The following is a 16,659-nucleotide window of genomic DNA, read 5'->3' on the forward strand; positions in this document are numbered from 1 at the left end:
GCTGCCAACAAGCTTGTGTAGCACCATAACTTAGGGTAGAATAGACTCGAAAGCAGTCACAGCCGCATCTGCGCTAGAAAAATAAAATGAATGATTTAGGGGCACGGAAGCCTTAGGGCATTTTGGCTACTGAGTGAGTGAGTAAACTTTATTTGGGAAATCACGCGCTGCTTATGCTTTTCGCTTGGTTAACGTGGTATCATTCATTTCCATATTTTAACTGCATTCCAAGTTGTGCCGAACACCTGCATTGGCCTGAGAAGGGCCTGCACAACTGTAAATAATAATAATAATAATAATAATAATAATAATAATAATAATAATAATAATAATAATAATAATAATAATAATAATAATAATAATAATAATAATAATAATAATAATAATAATAATAATAATAATGATGATAATAATAATAATAATAATAATAATAATAATAATAATAATAATAATAATAATAATACAATATTATTATTATTATTATTATTATTATTATTATTATTATTATTATTATTATTATTATTATTATTATTATTATTATTATTATTATTATTATTATTATTATTATTATTATTATTATTCCTCAGAATGGATGGGCACATGGGGGTGGTGGTTGTGTCATTGCCGCAGGCGGGCTTAGCCTGTCCTTCGTGGCCGGCGATTGTTCCGCCGAAGCATCTGCCGAGTTGCTGATGACCATCAATACGTATTGAGCAGCCCAGTGTCCTGCGCGAAAACCATTAATATTCGTTGCACGCCCCTCTTCGTTGCCGCGGGCCATTGAGAAATAAATGTCATCTTCTCTGCTAGCTGTGAACCATCGCCGATTTTTCCATATCAAACTTCGAGCAAATCCGTAAAAAAGCATTATTGCCACCCATCTCGACACAGAAGGCTTGAATGACGAAACCGGGTGCATGGCAGCCGGTTCTTATGCGGTGCAACAGCGTCGCTTGTGCTCTAGAAATTTAAGGAGAAGGCTTCACCAGCGCAAATCAAGACGGACCACAAAGAACAGAAGAGATAAACGAGTGCTCTTCTTTGTGGTACGTCTTAGCATGCGCTTAAGTTTTCTCTTAGATGCATGGTTCCAGCTAGGTCCAACAGAGGTTTTACCGAAGTTCTCGTGAAAGCTCGTGGATTACACATCCTTCGCATTGAAAGTATACATCATGTGCACCCTGAAATGCTACTGCTTCACGCCTTTGTTTTTCTGGTACGTCTGAAGAGCTCTTACTTCTGAAAAACATGTCCGTGCTTCATGTACAAGGGCTACAGACTTTCGATTGCCTTTAATGCCAGTTTAGGATGGGCTCAAAAGGAACGTTACACTAAAGCTCTTGCCATTCAGGTGTTTGAAAAATGAGCGCCAGAAATTACCTTGTGTACTCCTCGTCAGGTAGGCCGCGATAAAGTCGCTGTAGCGTTGACTTTGAGTACGTCGGCGCTATTGCGCTGACGGACTCAAAGTGGGCCACTCAATAACCACAGCTTTAGAGAAAATCGCTGTCCTTTTTCCGCTAATGTAGTATACTACATTAGTGCAGAAAGGGACAGCAAGTTTCTCTAAAGCCTTGGTGATTGCGGTGATTTAGGCAGTTGCGGATGAATCGACGTGATTCAAGTGGTCCTACACCATGGCATGCCAAGGTAAGGTATGCAGACCGCTGCTGGTCAGCTATTGTTTGTGTGTACACTGATCCGTCGCTGCACACTTGTTGGTGGTCACGATACATGGCGCTCAAGTGCTGCAGTGCGAGACACCTTGCTAGTGCGGCTAGAACGATGCGTTTGGCCGATACCTTAGGTGCACTGAAATTACAGGTAACGTCCACAAAAGAGCATGGTAGGTTTATATATAGGGCTCCGTTTAAGCGGTTTTGAGCCTAAATATCTAAATTTGTTCAGCGCCGCGTAGAAATGTGGGCCAGTTCTTGCTTTTAGCCGGCGGAGAAGTGCCGTGCCGGCGAAGGACTCGCCCACTGACAGCTGCGTCAGCAAGGCCTGAGACGCCAAAAGGCGAAAAGAAAGAGGCTCAGCTTCACAAGTTACCTTCCTGTTTAAATGTCTTGCTTGAATGGTTTGATTTTTGGGCGGCCACATCGTTCCATGTCGCCATATCTATAGGCTTTCGCTGTGAGCTGAGCGTTGCTTTTGAACCACGTCCTTGTGGCGCATAGCTCTAAACCTTTGCCACCCTCACTTAGGTATTATCCCAAGTCGATAAGATAAGCCTTAAGCGTGACGGCTAGGCTACGATTCGTTAATCACTACGTTATCGTAGAAGGTAACAAATGGAAACGTTAAGTCGTGAATTTTGGTCGCGGACGGGACTATATATGGGTGACAGAGAACAAGAGACAGAATGGGCGCTTATCTTACGAGCACCAATAGTTATCGCACATGCCGCATCGGCAAAGGCGTTCGCACAGCCGATAGTCATCTTCAAAGAGCTCGAAAATTGTTCGCATTCATCGAGGACTACTTGCGAGAACCACTGCCCCGAACATGGCTGATCGCCCAGCAATCTCAAGGCATATGAATATGTCGTTGCGTAAATCAAACCGAGGACGAAATTCTCTTCGCAGCCGATGAAATCGCACGGGAATACGAAGTCGGCAAGAGACGACGCCCACCGAACGAGCTGCTAAACCTGGCCTTGTCACCCACTGAGTGGCGGAAATATCTGCAAGCCGAGTGTCTTTGCTCGTTCCGTGCGGGAACGCCTATCGTATCGGTGTATCTTTAAGCTGATCTGGCTTTTCTGCTCGAACGAGCGGAGTGCATTTCGCACTCGTCGACGACAATGGTGCTCCCTTTTTCCTTACGGGCTAGTGCACCTAGGTCGGTACACAGATAAAACGGTGATATAGAGGCAGATTATTCATTCACGGTGCGCTCGTATATGCTGGCGACAAACTCGTGCTTGAATTTATATGTTTATAAGTTCCGTTGTCGCTATGCCGGGGCATGACGGCGCCTTTGTTGTCGCGTGCCTCTGTGAGCTACGAGTGCATTGAATGGCGATGCCGAGTTCGAGATACGAATCTCGTTATATACGTACGCGCACGATTTCTGCGTGAAAGAGAACTGCGCGGTTTGAGCGCTGCTTTCACTAAACGTTTGCTCACATGTAGTACCGTATCCCGCGACTTTTTCCGTCATCGTGCGACCTGATTTTACCGCAAAAGTCGCGTAAGCTTAACTCCGTCACGTTATCGCTTGTGCGTGCGTTTAACGAACACCAAAACTGTGCGTATTGCCTAAAGGCGTCTATGCATGTAGTCTTTATCGGCGTTTGCAGCCTTCGTAGACCATCTACATGTGTTTTTTGTCGCGCATATTCTTTTTGTGTTCCAAAACTGTGATACTCACCCACACAAAAAAGTCTATATGGAATCGAAACATATTTTGTGCTGGCTAATCATATAAGTGAATGACACTAAAGCGGACAAGGAGCCATGGAGAATGCACCTTTAGCTTTTCCTATTAGAACGGACTCCATAATAACTTATTTATAATATTGGGTACATCTCTTTTGCTCTGATGCATGGAAGAGCGACCTTTTCAGAAAAGCCTCGGTTCATGGCTTTGAACCACGAGTCAGATCGTGACGAATTTCTTACTGAGAAACCAAAGCCTTCGTAATTTCCTCCTCTTACTCCAAGGAAAATAATAACTGAATAGTTACAGCTCATTTACTCTTTCCTGCTATATTCTTGACTCTCTTTAGGGGGTAGCATCTGAATATAAGAGTAAACTATTCTGCATTGATCAGTTGACTCCTCAGTGGATCGCAAACAAACGCGACAGGTCGCTTCTTTCGTGCTGTGCATTTTGATTGGCAGCCGTGTGCAGCAGGTCGCCATATACGTGACATTCCCAATACCTGGCAGCATCATGATGTTATGTAGTAAATTATCATTCGGCACCTTTACTATCCTATGCTTTTAACTGGAGCTGGGAGCTGGCATATCTAGATGCATCTAGTTTATGCATGGACTGAACTGCGTAGGGTGTTTGGGCTCATGTTAAAGCACGCAAACCGGAAAAAAAAATCTCGTTAGACTAGCAAAATACAAAACGTGGCACTTTTCTTTTTATGCGATTGCTTGAATATGGCAGCCCATCCCTCCGGCACTGGTTTCGCGTAGACGACACCTCTGGGCTGATTATTCCAGGACAAAGTAGTGGTGACCTCTTCGTGGGCTTATCTGCGACATTATTTGCGCGAGCCTTGAGTTGCGCCCTTGTTTCCCTTCCAAACATATTCAGTCGATAATGGTGTCCGGAATATAAGAAAAAGTCTTTTAAAAATATATCAACGGTTCTGGCTCGAATTAATAGTTTAAATTTTATTTATCGAAATTGATATGTTGTGAAGAGCTGTGGGCGCACAAATAAAGCAGTGAATTCTTCCTAACTCTTTAAGGGATTCGAAATGTAACAAATAACGACACTAACAATATGAGATAAAACACACACACACCAACGCATCTATGTCGTACAACTTTCTGAGGACAACATAAATTATTTGTGTCACATACACCAGACAATTTAAGTAACACCATAATGATGTGAAAGAAAATGCCCGTAGTGCAATGAATAATGTCACTAATAATGTCTCTAGTCATTATGGAGATGGATTCTCACGTGTAGGACACATTACAGTCTATAAATCATGATAGCTAGGATATACATACTAGGAACACTGCGCCAACAGTACTGAGCTGACACGGCTGCATAGCAGACGGCAAATCAGGCTCGCCAGGCAAGATGTTTTAACAGACAAAGAAAAAAAATGTGATATTTGCTATGAGTATTTGGCTGGTACCTCTTGAGTGGGTCCGTCAATATGCTGTTATTTCGTTTGACCTTTGAAAGACAGCAGATTTTCAACTTGAAATGAAATTTTCTCCAAACATGCATTTTTGTACTTATTTTTCTTTTTCTCAGCAACAACAGTATGTAGGATCATACATCTCGGCCAGTATTTAGATAACGTAATAGGGAATATGCTGGAGCAGAATTATTGTTGTGTGAGGAAGTGCTCTTTTGCCACACGACATCTAATAGTTATTTTTGAGTGATAATTGGGTACCTTAAGTAAACGATTTACAAAATGTGAGCATTTGAATTTTCAGTGCGAAATCTGCTTTCGTAATAATAGTAGTGGTTTAGGATCACGATGATAGTAAAATAATTACTGTATAGTTCTTATGGTTATGGAGAAAAAGGTACTTAAACTTCGCCTAAAGTACATGTTTGGTGTAGGCCTTACTGTCTTCCCCATTTCCGATGGAGGCGGAAATGTTGTAGGCCCGTGTGCTCAGATTTGGGTGCACGTTAAAGAACCCCAGGTGGTCGAAATTTCCGGAGCCCTCCACTACGGCGTCTCTCATAATCATATGGTGGTTTTGGGACGTTAAACCCCACATATCAATCAATCTTACTGTCTTCCCCTAACACGCATACGTTCTGCCGTGATGTGGTTCACCACCGGTTCAGTAGTTCAAGACTATATCCGTGCATATGATGACGGGGGATAAGTCTATAAGGTAAGGTCATTAAAAGAAAGTTGCTGGTGTTTGTCCATGAACACTCAGGTGCAAGTACACCTGCATTGCGCACCTTGTCGCGCAGTAGCGCGCGTTCTAATTTAGCTCGATCCTCTGGAACACATTCGGCGATGTGGTTAACAGACCCGAGACACAATCGGAGCTCAGAACACACACATACTTCCAATTTCGAACCAGTCGAGCTGGCGATATAGTCAACTCAACCTAGCTCGGCCGAGTTTAATGTCATTGCCCTCAGACCGCCTAAAAAGAAGAAGAACCGTGCAGCTATCAGTCCACCTCACATTTCGGCAGCCACGGCACTACGGGCCCCACAGTACACATGCCCGTCAACATTGTCGCCTAACTACGTCGTGTATTCGGCGCCTGTCGCTTTCCGTGCTTAGCAGTCGCTGTACCGCGGAGTGGAGAAAGACAAAACAAAAAGAAAACTACTCTAAGGTAAATGGCTTCAACCCTGACCAGCTGTCATGTGCCTCTTTTATTTCATTTTTTTAATGATTGATTGATTTGTGGGGTTTAACGTCCCAAAACCACCATTTGATTATGAGAGACGCCGTAGTGGAGGGCTCCGGAAATTTCGACCACCTGGGGTTCTTTAACGTGCACCCAAATCTGAGTACACGGGCCTACAACATTTCCGCCTCCATCGGAAATGCAGCCGCCGCAGCCGGGAATCGAACCCGCGACCTGCGGGTCAGCAGCCGAGTACCTTAACCACTAGACCACCGCGGCGGGGCTTATTTCATTTTTTTTTTTTTAGAGCTCGCGAGTTTTTCCATCGACGCCTGTCAATACGAGTGAAGGTGACCATGACTCGGCATTCCGGCCTGGCTTACACGCCTGCGGCCGATGGAGGCGCAATCTACGACCTTGTTTCGAACCTCGCTGTCCACGCGTCTCCCGATGACGCGTGCTTTCGTGCTGACTCGATAAGAAGGAATTATCGAGTGGTTATGGCGGTATTCTACAGTCCTGCAGAGAAGCCAGTGTGAGGAGGCCTTCGGTTCTACGAACTAAAGCTGCGCTCTATGTTTGGTGCTTGGTTAGCAGTCCGACTTCCCATTCAGAGATAGTGTCCTGCCCCGCCGCGGTGTTCTAGTGGCTAAGGTACTCGGCTGCTGACCCGCAAGTCGCGGGATCAAATCCTGGCTACGGTGGCTGCATTTCCGATGGAGGCGGAAATGTAAGCTCATGTGCGCAGATTTGGGTGCACGTTGAAGAACCCCAGGTGGTCGAAATTTCCGGAGCCCTCCACTACGGCGTCTCTCATAATCATATGGTAGTTTTGGGACGTTAAACCCCATATATCAATCAATCAGTCAGAGATAGTGTCCGGGTTTACACTGCATAGTAAAGCAGATAACTTAAATTGTTAGTTTCTTTTCTTCAGAGGGTAAATTCAGTTTTCAAACTACTCCATGGCTAACGTATCGTCTCACATCATCAACTTAATTTTCTTTATTAAGCTTGCCAGTCATGTGTTTCTGGATCAACTACTCCTTAAACCGTGTCCAAAGTTTGCAGCAAGTTGTCCAACAAATTGACAAAACGTCGGATACCCTCTTCAATACACATGGATTTTAATGCCGCTTCGTACTCGGAGCAAACCTTGAGCTCCGACTCAGCAAGAACTTTTTTTTTTTTGCTTCACTCTTTCGTCAGCCAAAGCTTCGACGACTGTCATGGTTCTCGCGATGAAATCGAGGTCCTCATTGCTGCGATGAGGAAGAAGAGAGGGAAAAAAATGAAGAGTGTTTGTGCTACCGGTAAATTCTGCCTTGCGCAATAGCTGGCGGCAATTGCAACGCCCCAGCGTCTGTTCCCAAATGCGGTGCACTCGGAAGACGAAGTTCATCCCCCGATGTCACAACTCAATGCTGCGTCAAACCACGCATTGCACCATTGGGCCGTTAAACTGTCGCGGAAAATCACTAGGAAGGGCCGAACGCAACTCCCTCCTAAATATTCACTGACCTTGAAAGAACAAGACATCACTGGCACTTCAGTGCGAAGCCACCTTGCGTTCTAGTCCGTTCATTATTATTACATGCTTTGCGTTGGATTCGGTTCGTTCTAATAAGTAATGCTCGGTCTCACCAAGAGCATGCTACTGCGCTCAAGGCGATAATGTAACAAGTCCTGTTTCAAGCTGTTCCTGTTTCAAGTCAAGGTAACAAGCTGGAATTGGCCCTGACTCTGTGTGGATTTGGTGTGGTGCCAGTGGGACGTAGGCTGGAGCACCCCCCCCCCCCCCACCACCACCACCAGAGCAAACATAGTCAAAACGAAGCGCCTGAATTTCCCGCCTCCCAGGCTGAAGGAACTCGCTTATTGTGGGTGTACCCTTAGTAGTAAAATCCTGGCGCCGTCTCTGGTACGGATGCGATGAAGGAGACTTAGTTGCTTCAGTTCTACTAGGCATACCTCAACCTAAGGTATACTTGTGCTGCCGGGTATAAATGAGCTTAATATGTATCTTTTCGTGTCTGCCGCAAGTTGCACGCCTTCTTTCGAACTCCAGAAAGGAGTGTACGTGTACGACCAGAGCAGTACAGTGGCCTATAGTATCGGGCTCTTCATTACGTCCAAGTGTTACACGCGATGGCGGCACTTCGCATCGCGTTAATAAACGCTGCACGAGAAGGAGAACACGCGATGACAGGGGCAAAACTTACAACGCATGGATAAATAGGTTCAATGCCGCGCGTCTCGTAAAACCTCTCGCAACATCGGCCCTCATTGTTACACCTGTCAGCTCCACGTTGTCGTATTCTGGGACGCCCAACCATAACCTGCTAGAGTGAGTCACTCGCTTCGTTCCGCATGTGCCAAGCGCCCGATATACATGCACCGGTCTCTGGGATTCCATGCATTCCGCATCTCTGCGTGTTTTGGCTGGCGGCCTTTTGGTTCTGGAACGGGCCGCGCCAGTCGCTGCGCGATCATCTTTCGGCGTCCCGTTGGCATGTTTATCGGCCGTTCGCCTTCCTTTTCAGCCGTGGCCCGCGGTTCAAGCGTCTCGCTTTCGCGCTCTCGAGGCATGATTTACGACTCGCGCGAACGGCGTCCCTCATTCCGAAAGCATCGCGAAAGGGTAGAAGGAACCGCTGGGTTGTTTGTTGGATGCATGATCCGCCCGTTGTGTCCCTTGGTATCGCCCGGTAGACTTTCTTTTGATGTGCGGGCTGTGTTTTTGTTGTCCGGGCTCGGGCCGGTTCCTTTGTCTGCTCGGACATTCAGCCCCTCGCGTCGGTGACGTACACTCTGAAGTCGCCGATCGAGAGTCGTCGGACGGCGCTCAAGCTCCGTGCCCTTGAACCCGTGGGGACGACCTCTGATGGCACGTGAGGTCGCTGCCACCCATTTCATGCCTTTCAAAGGGAGGTCGTGGCGTTCAATGCTTCACGCGTGGGTCGTTCCGGCTATAAATTTTGTTGTGTGCGAAATGAGTAACAGCCGTAGTTGCGTGTATGCGAACAGATAAGGAGGAGGAAGCATGAGGGGCGAACGAGCGTGGAAGGACTAGTCAGACTCAGTTTCAATCGGATAGTGTTTGTATTACGGAAACAAGCGAGCAGACTGCAGGATTGAGAAAGTTAGCATGAATGATATTCTTGTTGCCCGGGCGCTTTGACAACTGTAACTGGGAAAGTGCCTGTGCTGCGGGAGTACAGTTGTCTCTCCACACACTCGCATAGAATGACGACTCGTTGGGAACAACCTAGACGGCCAGATGTCTTCAGATTGGCAATGAGAAGGCCAGGGTTGAATAGCGTTGAACGGCTATCACATTCGCGCACTCACGAAAAAAAAAAAACGTTTTAACAGAAAAGAGCCTCAGCTAAAAGAGCCTGAGCCTGAGTTAGTTGATAAGTTTTTGTCATAATGAAGATTAGGCGCGCCAGTACGGACACAAGAGAGAAAGAGAAAACAAAAACCATCTGTCGAGTGAAAGGGCACGCTGCTCCGCGAAAGAAGGTAGAACTAAAACTTGCACACGCGGACGTGTCGCACCGCCAACAGGTAGCTCTATCGCACCTGCGCATGCGCTGGTAAGTTTCGTGCCTACATCATTTTTCGCCGCACAGAGGAGGCCTTTCGTGTGACAGTCGGTATTTGTGTTGTGTCGCTGTCTTATAACCGTGTTTCCATACCTTATCTTTTTTAGGGGGTAGAAAAGAACATTCGTATTTATTTAGATACAAATAATTGGCACCTGATAATGCATTGCTGGCGATACGGATGAAATGTTTCATCGAAGCTGGTTGTCCACAGTCCTTGCTTCAAATTTCGAGCGGTAGCCATAGCAGTAGTTAGAGTGCTGTCAGGTCTGATAATGTCGCTGCTGTCACAGCTGCGTCAGATGGCTATTATTGTTATTATTATCAGCAGCAGCAGCAGCAGCAGCCTGACGGCGCCTATACTGCATAAAAAAAGGCCTCTTTGGTGTTCCGCCAGTACATCCAGTCCTTGGCTTCCTGCTGCAACGTTATACCTGCAAACTTCTTAACCTCATCTGCATACGCGCTACGTGCCCGGCTCATGCCCATTTCATCTTCTTGGTTTCAACTATGTTGCCCTTAACAACCTTTTATTACCTGACCCATTCTGCTGTGTTCCTGACTCATAAGGCTACACCGATAATTTTCACCAGTCAGAGGGCCACCATTCTGTGGGGCCACCTTATATCTAATGATAATCAACCAAAGTCCACTAGTTGATTGGGTAAGTGCACATGTATTGCATATCACCTATTGGGATAATTTGCGTTTCGAAGCATTCTTTCTATGCGTGCACTAAAACATGAGTCGTTATAAGTAAAACTTTAAAATGTGGTTCACTTTGCGCGCACATTAAGCGATGCCCACCTGCATGTCTTCTCAACTTGCTGAGAAGTCTTCGCCAAATGTAGCTCCTCCGCAATAAGAAGCACGGCGAGGAGAAGTTTGCTCTACAAAACAATTGAATAAGTGGTTCGATATTATAGTTCGAAGAAGTTTGTTCAAACCTTGCATTTATCAATATATAAAAAATGACGCTTTTATTAAAAGTGACACCTCTAAGTGAGTACGTGTGTGTTTGTTCGCATGTGTGTCCATGTGTCTTAAGAGCATTTGTTGATGGGCTAGCTGTTACATCGTAATGAGGAAAAACTCAAGACGCCTAAAACGTGGCACAGAGGTGTGCTTCTTCGTTCTTCTTGTCATGTTTTAGGTATCGAGAATTTCCTCTCAATATGTGCATGTCTGTTCATGCGGCAACTTCCCTCGGTAGCAATTTGCGTTTGGTTGACTCGATGCTTGAACTTTGGCAAATACCGGGAGGAGCGTGCTGCAGAAACATAAACGTTGCTTGATATTAAACTAGTAGCAGTTTGGTACGTAATCATTGGTATTGAGTTTAATCAAAAAGCGTATAATTGGGCTCAACGCGTTTAGTTGTGAGCATTCACTGTCAATAAGCCACGCGTTAACATTGCAGTACCGCTTGTTGGATCTAAATAACCCTTATGATGAATGTATGCTGGACCGCTTTCAACTAAAAAAAATTAAAAATATGACAGGCTGAGTTTGCAAGGGAAATATGCATAATTAGATATTTGAGGCAGATCCAGTGCTTCGAGATATAGCCGCGAGGTCGGCTCCCTTGCCACACCGGTAGTGTGCTCCTGATTGCTACGCTTCGCTGCATTAAAGTGTGTGCGGTGAAGACTACTTTCTGTGCGCCTTTCGCTCAAGGGAGTTTACCAGGGCTCTCTGCGTCCTTTATTTCCACTGAATAACCGCAATTTCTCAAATGTACGCACGTACTACTTTCCTATCTCATGTATTGCTATCCGAAAATCCCCGTTCGTCGGCTGTAAATCACGTTAAGGTGAGTCATTTAATATGGCGATGCTTGTATATGTTGACAACTTTTCACTTTATTACGCGGAGTGACAGACCGTGAACGCATCACTTCATTTGCAACCTAGCTTGAGCTTGGAGCTACCGCACCTCCTCGGCCATTGGCAAGGCAGTGCCTGTGAGATGCGCAATACGAAAGCGCTGCTGCCATTTCTGAGGGCTATGCATCTGTGCGAAACTTTATAAATAACCATTTTGTTCATGTATGTGGGCGCGAATGTGCGTAATATCTGTGTACATTCGATCATTGCGTGTAACGTAGCCAACACCCCACACTTAGAGTAGCAGGGCAGTCTATGAACCAGACTAACATTTCCGGGGACGTCATTAAAAAAATTTGTCTGTCTATATGTCTCACTTTTGTACAATACCAATACTCTAACAACAACAACAACAACAACAATAACTACAACTGATATACCTAACTACTTTCTGTGAACTCTCCTCTGTCTACCAATACAAGCACAATTGCAAGGTACCCACTATGTCATGAATTGTAATCTTTATCCACTTGGGAAGCACGCACTACGCCATTATTCGTCATTATGTGAAGAAGAGAGGTACCCGTTATAGAGAGAGAGAGAGAGAGAGAGATAAATAGAGAGGAAAGGCAGGGAGGTTAACCAAGCTTGGCTCGGTTGGCTACCCTACACTTGGGGTGGGGGAAAAGGGGAATAATAGAACGAAAAGAGACAGAAAAGAAGAGGAGTAAGAAAGAGAAGCATAAATAGTCAGCTCGAAACTACACAGCACGGCCTCGCACAGTTCTTTCACAAGCGGTCGTGAAGTTTGGTGTTCCTTAAAAAGTACAAGAGGGCTTTCGTGGCTTTGCGCGTATGGGAGAGGAAAGGCAGGGAGGTTAACCAAGCTTGGCTCGGTTGGCTACCCTACACTTGGGGTGGGGGAAAAGGGGAATAATAGAACGAAAAGAGACAGAAAAGAAGAGGAGTAAGAAAGAGAAGCATAAATAGTCAGCTCGAAACTACACAGCACGGCCTCGCACAGTTCTTTCACAAGCGGTCGTGAAGTTTGGTGTTCCTTAAAAAGTACAAGAGGGCTTTCGTGGCTTTGCGCGTACGGGAGGCCATCGGCCAAGGTCCCAGGATCTTCTCTTCTGTAAGCGGTCGTGAATCCAGCTGACAGAGCTTGGCTTCCATAATACGTCGTTCGGTCTGGTATGCTGGGCAATGACATAGAATGTGTTCAAGCGTTTCCTCGCAGGCGCAGATGTTGCATGCTGAAGTGCTCGCCATTCCAAGGAGACGAGAGTACGAATTCGTAAATGCCACGCCCAACCTCATGCGGCACAGTAAAGTTTCAGCGCATCGTGGGAACCCGGATGGCAAACGAAGTTGCAAGTTTGGGTCAATCGAATACAGGTGCGTGTTGGAGAAACCTTGTGTATTCCATTGTAGGAGAGATATACGGCGAGCAAGTGATTGTAGAAGCCTTGCAGCGTCCGTTCTCAAGAGTGGTATGGGCGTGCGCTGGTCTTGGTCATGAGCCGATCGAGCAGCTTCATCTGCGCGGTCATTGCCAACGATTCCGCAATGACTCGGCAACCACTGAAATACAATATCGTGACCTTCCGCGAGCGCTTCGTGGTAGTCGTGCCTTATCTGATATACTGATTGTTCATGTAGCCCGTGCTGCAGAACAAACCGTAGTGACTGTAAGGCTGACCTGGAGTCGCAAAAGATGGACCATTGGTTAGGTTACTGGTGAAGAATGTACTTTACTGCACCTTGAAGTGCTGCGAGCTCTGCTGCTGTCGACGTCGTGGTGTGAGAAAACTTGTACTGAAGCAACACATTTTCAGATGGAACAACCACTGCTCCTGTGGAGCTGTTGGAATTAGTGGAGCCATCGGTGTAAACATGTATGCGGTCGAAGTACCTTTCGTCCAACAGACGCAAAGTCAGTTGCTTCAGGGCTAGCGTTGACATGCGTGCCTTCTTAAAGATTCCAGGAACTGATAAGCGCACGTCAGGTTGACGAAGACTCCATGGCGCAGTTGCTGGATGCATGGCAAGTTTGAAGTCAGGCGGTAGTATGTCCTGATGTTTTGTCACGATACCGTAGTACGAAGAATGGGGCCTCCGAGCTGTCAAACACGTTAAATGATGTGACGGTAGCCGTGATAAATGCCGAATGTGCGCTCTCAGCGTCTCGACAATGATGTGCGTTGTGACCGGTTGTTCTTGTGCAATAACAATAGTTGACACTGTCGATGAGCATCTTGGAAGGCCAAGGCATGTCCGAACTGCTTGGGCTTGTACGCTTTGCAGTGCACGGATGTTAGTCTTGCACGTGTTGGACAGGACCGGAAGGCTGTACCGGAGAGTTCCGAGAAAGAGGGCTGTATAAAGCTGCAACATGGAGTGCACGGATGGGCCCCATGATTTTCCGGCGACGAACTTGAATACATTCTCAATGCCAATGAGCTTTTTCTTCAGATATGTGACATGCGGGCTCCAGGTTAGGTCACGATCTACGATGACGCCTAAGAATCTGTGAGTGCTCTTATATGGGATTGATCTGCCATCGATGCACAATGAGTAGAAAGACATCGGTTTGCGTGTAAACGCCACCGCTGCGCATTTTTCTGTGGAGATAGTCAAACCTTGCTGGCGAAGGTATGTCGATGTCATTGTTGCCGCTTTCTGTATTCGTGCGCGCACTTGAGGTCGTGTCACGCCGGACGCCCAAATGCAGATATCGTCAGCGTAGAGAGATACATAAGCCGTCTGTGGCAGCATTTCAGTGAGCCCCACGAGAACCAGGTTGAAAAGTGTAGGACTCAAAACACCGCCTTGTGGCACCCCACGACTTGTGAAGTACTTATTCGTAGACCCATCTTCAGTTAAAACGAACATAGATCTCTTTGTGAGGTAGCTTCTTACCCATCGAAAGACACGACCTCCAAGTTCAGCTGCTTCAAGAGCATTGAGAACAGCCTCGTGGGTCACGTTGTCATAGGCACCCTTCACGTCTAAGAACAGAGCTACCGACAGCCGCTTCTGAGCTTTCTGATGCTGAACAGAGGTCACTAAGTCAATAACGCTATCAACTGAGGACCGACCTCGTCGAAAACCAGCCATAGCATCAGGATAGATGTTATAATGTTCCAGGTACCATTCCATGCGTGTAAGCAGCATCCTCTCCATGACCTTGCCAACGCAGCTTGCTAGTGCTATAGGCCGGTATGATGCCAAATCGAATGGAGACTTTCCGGGCTTCAGCAAAGGCACCAGGCGACTACACTTCCACTCATCAGGCACCATTCCATCATGCCAAGACTTATTGAAAATGTCCAGGAGACAGCGCTGTGCCTTCGGGCCTAGGTGACGTAGGGCAGTATAAGTCACTCCATCCGGACCTGGGGACGATGAGCGTCTGCATGTGTTCAATGCCGCATGAAGTTCTTCCATGGTGAACGCAACCTCCATTTGCTGATCTCGTGCGACTGGAACATCCTGCGGCATTGGATCTATCGGTATAGAGATGTCGCCGGCGATCTTTGCACAAAATTCCCCAGAAACATCAAGCTGTGAGCGACGTTGATGTAGCGCCAGAGCGGCGAAGGGGTGACGTTGTTGCGGATGCGAGTGAATACCTCGAAGAGTCCTCCATACGGGAGACAAGGGCTTTCGAGGGTCTAGCGAGTCACAAAAATTCTTCCACCGTTGTTCATGAAGTTTGTGCATTCGACGCTGGATTTTTTTCTGAATGCGTCTGGATTCTCTGAGGTCAGAGATAGATTTCGTGCGTCTGTATCGTCTTTCGGCACGTCGGCGGACCGCTCTAAGTTGTTCCAACTCTTGGTCGAGTGCCGTGCGTCTCGATTCTTTCGAACATATCTTCGTGGAAGTCTCCATTGCACAACTAATCACTTCTTCAATGGATTCCGGTGGTCCGTGCATGCACTTGCTCTCCACTGATATCTGAAACTCTTCCCAGTCAATAAGTCTTGAATGTCCAGGGGAAGGAGAATCGTCCAATCCCCTGACTGTCACGTACGTGGGGATATGGTCGCTGCCACGTGTTTCAATATCTGTGAACCATTAGACTTTCGTGACAATGCTATGCGACACTAATGTCAAGTCCAGGCAACTGCTGTAAGTTACTCCTCGGAGATAAGTAGGGCTGCCGTCGTTCAGCACCTGAAGCCCGTGCTCTGATGCGAGATCAACTAGGTCCGTGCCTTTTCTATTTGTCCTGATGCTTCCCCACAATGGATGATGGGCGTTGAAGTCACCCATCAATATCCAAGGCGCTGGAGTCGTTGCAAATATACCATTCAAGATTTGTTGATCTAGTCGACCTGACGGCGCTATATACGCGCCTATCAGCGTAAACGACAACTTCTTCTTTTTAACATATAGACACACGTAGTTATTTCCATTGTTAGAATCTACTCTTTGGAGAACGTAAGTGAGTTCTTTACGGATGTACACAGCAACTTGACTTCGCTCTATGCACGTTGAAGAAACGAACGATTCATAGCCCGACAGACGAGGTATTTTTGAAAAATGCGGTTCACAAATGATGATGATGGGAAACTTATTTTCGAAAATGAATTGTCGGAACTCAGGCATTCTTGACTGTAGACCTCTTGCGTTCCACTGAATTATGGAAGCACGCTTGACTTTTTCTCGGAAAGGCTGATGTGGTCTATGGTGCGCCATCTTGTTACTGAAGTCCGGCAAGAACTGGTTCTAGTGTGTCCAAGATTTGCAGCGCGCATTTAGCGGCAGGGATCTGTAGACTATCCAATAGAGTGCGAATAACACTCATGAACGACCTCAGTACAGAAAAGACTTGTACCTCTTGGGCGGACAGACTGCCTGCTGGGGGCATATTCGTTATTGACTGTCGATATTGCGGTTCCGTAGACACGTGTACCCGCGGTAAAGTGGGCCAGTCAGAGCCGGATGTTCTCTGTAGCGCCACAGTGTCTTCCGGTACTTCTGGACGTACTCCACCTGGTGGCGGGGGCGGGGGAGGTCTCTGTGGTCGTGGCGGTGGTGGTGGTGGCGGTGTCGGCGTTAGTGAAGGCACCTTCGGCACAGGACTGCTTTTTCTTTTCTTCGAGCACCGCCGTCGACGGGAACGCCGTCGTTGAACAACCGTTACCGCTTCCTTTCGTGAGGACCCGTCTTTAACCATTT

Source organism: Rhipicephalus microplus, chromosome 4 (genome assembly GCF_043290135.1).
Source record: "Rhipicephalus microplus isolate Deutch F79 chromosome 4, USDA_Rmic, whole genome shotgun sequence".
NCBI lineage: Eukaryota > Metazoa > Arthropoda > Arachnida > Ixodida > Ixodidae > Rhipicephalus > Rhipicephalus microplus.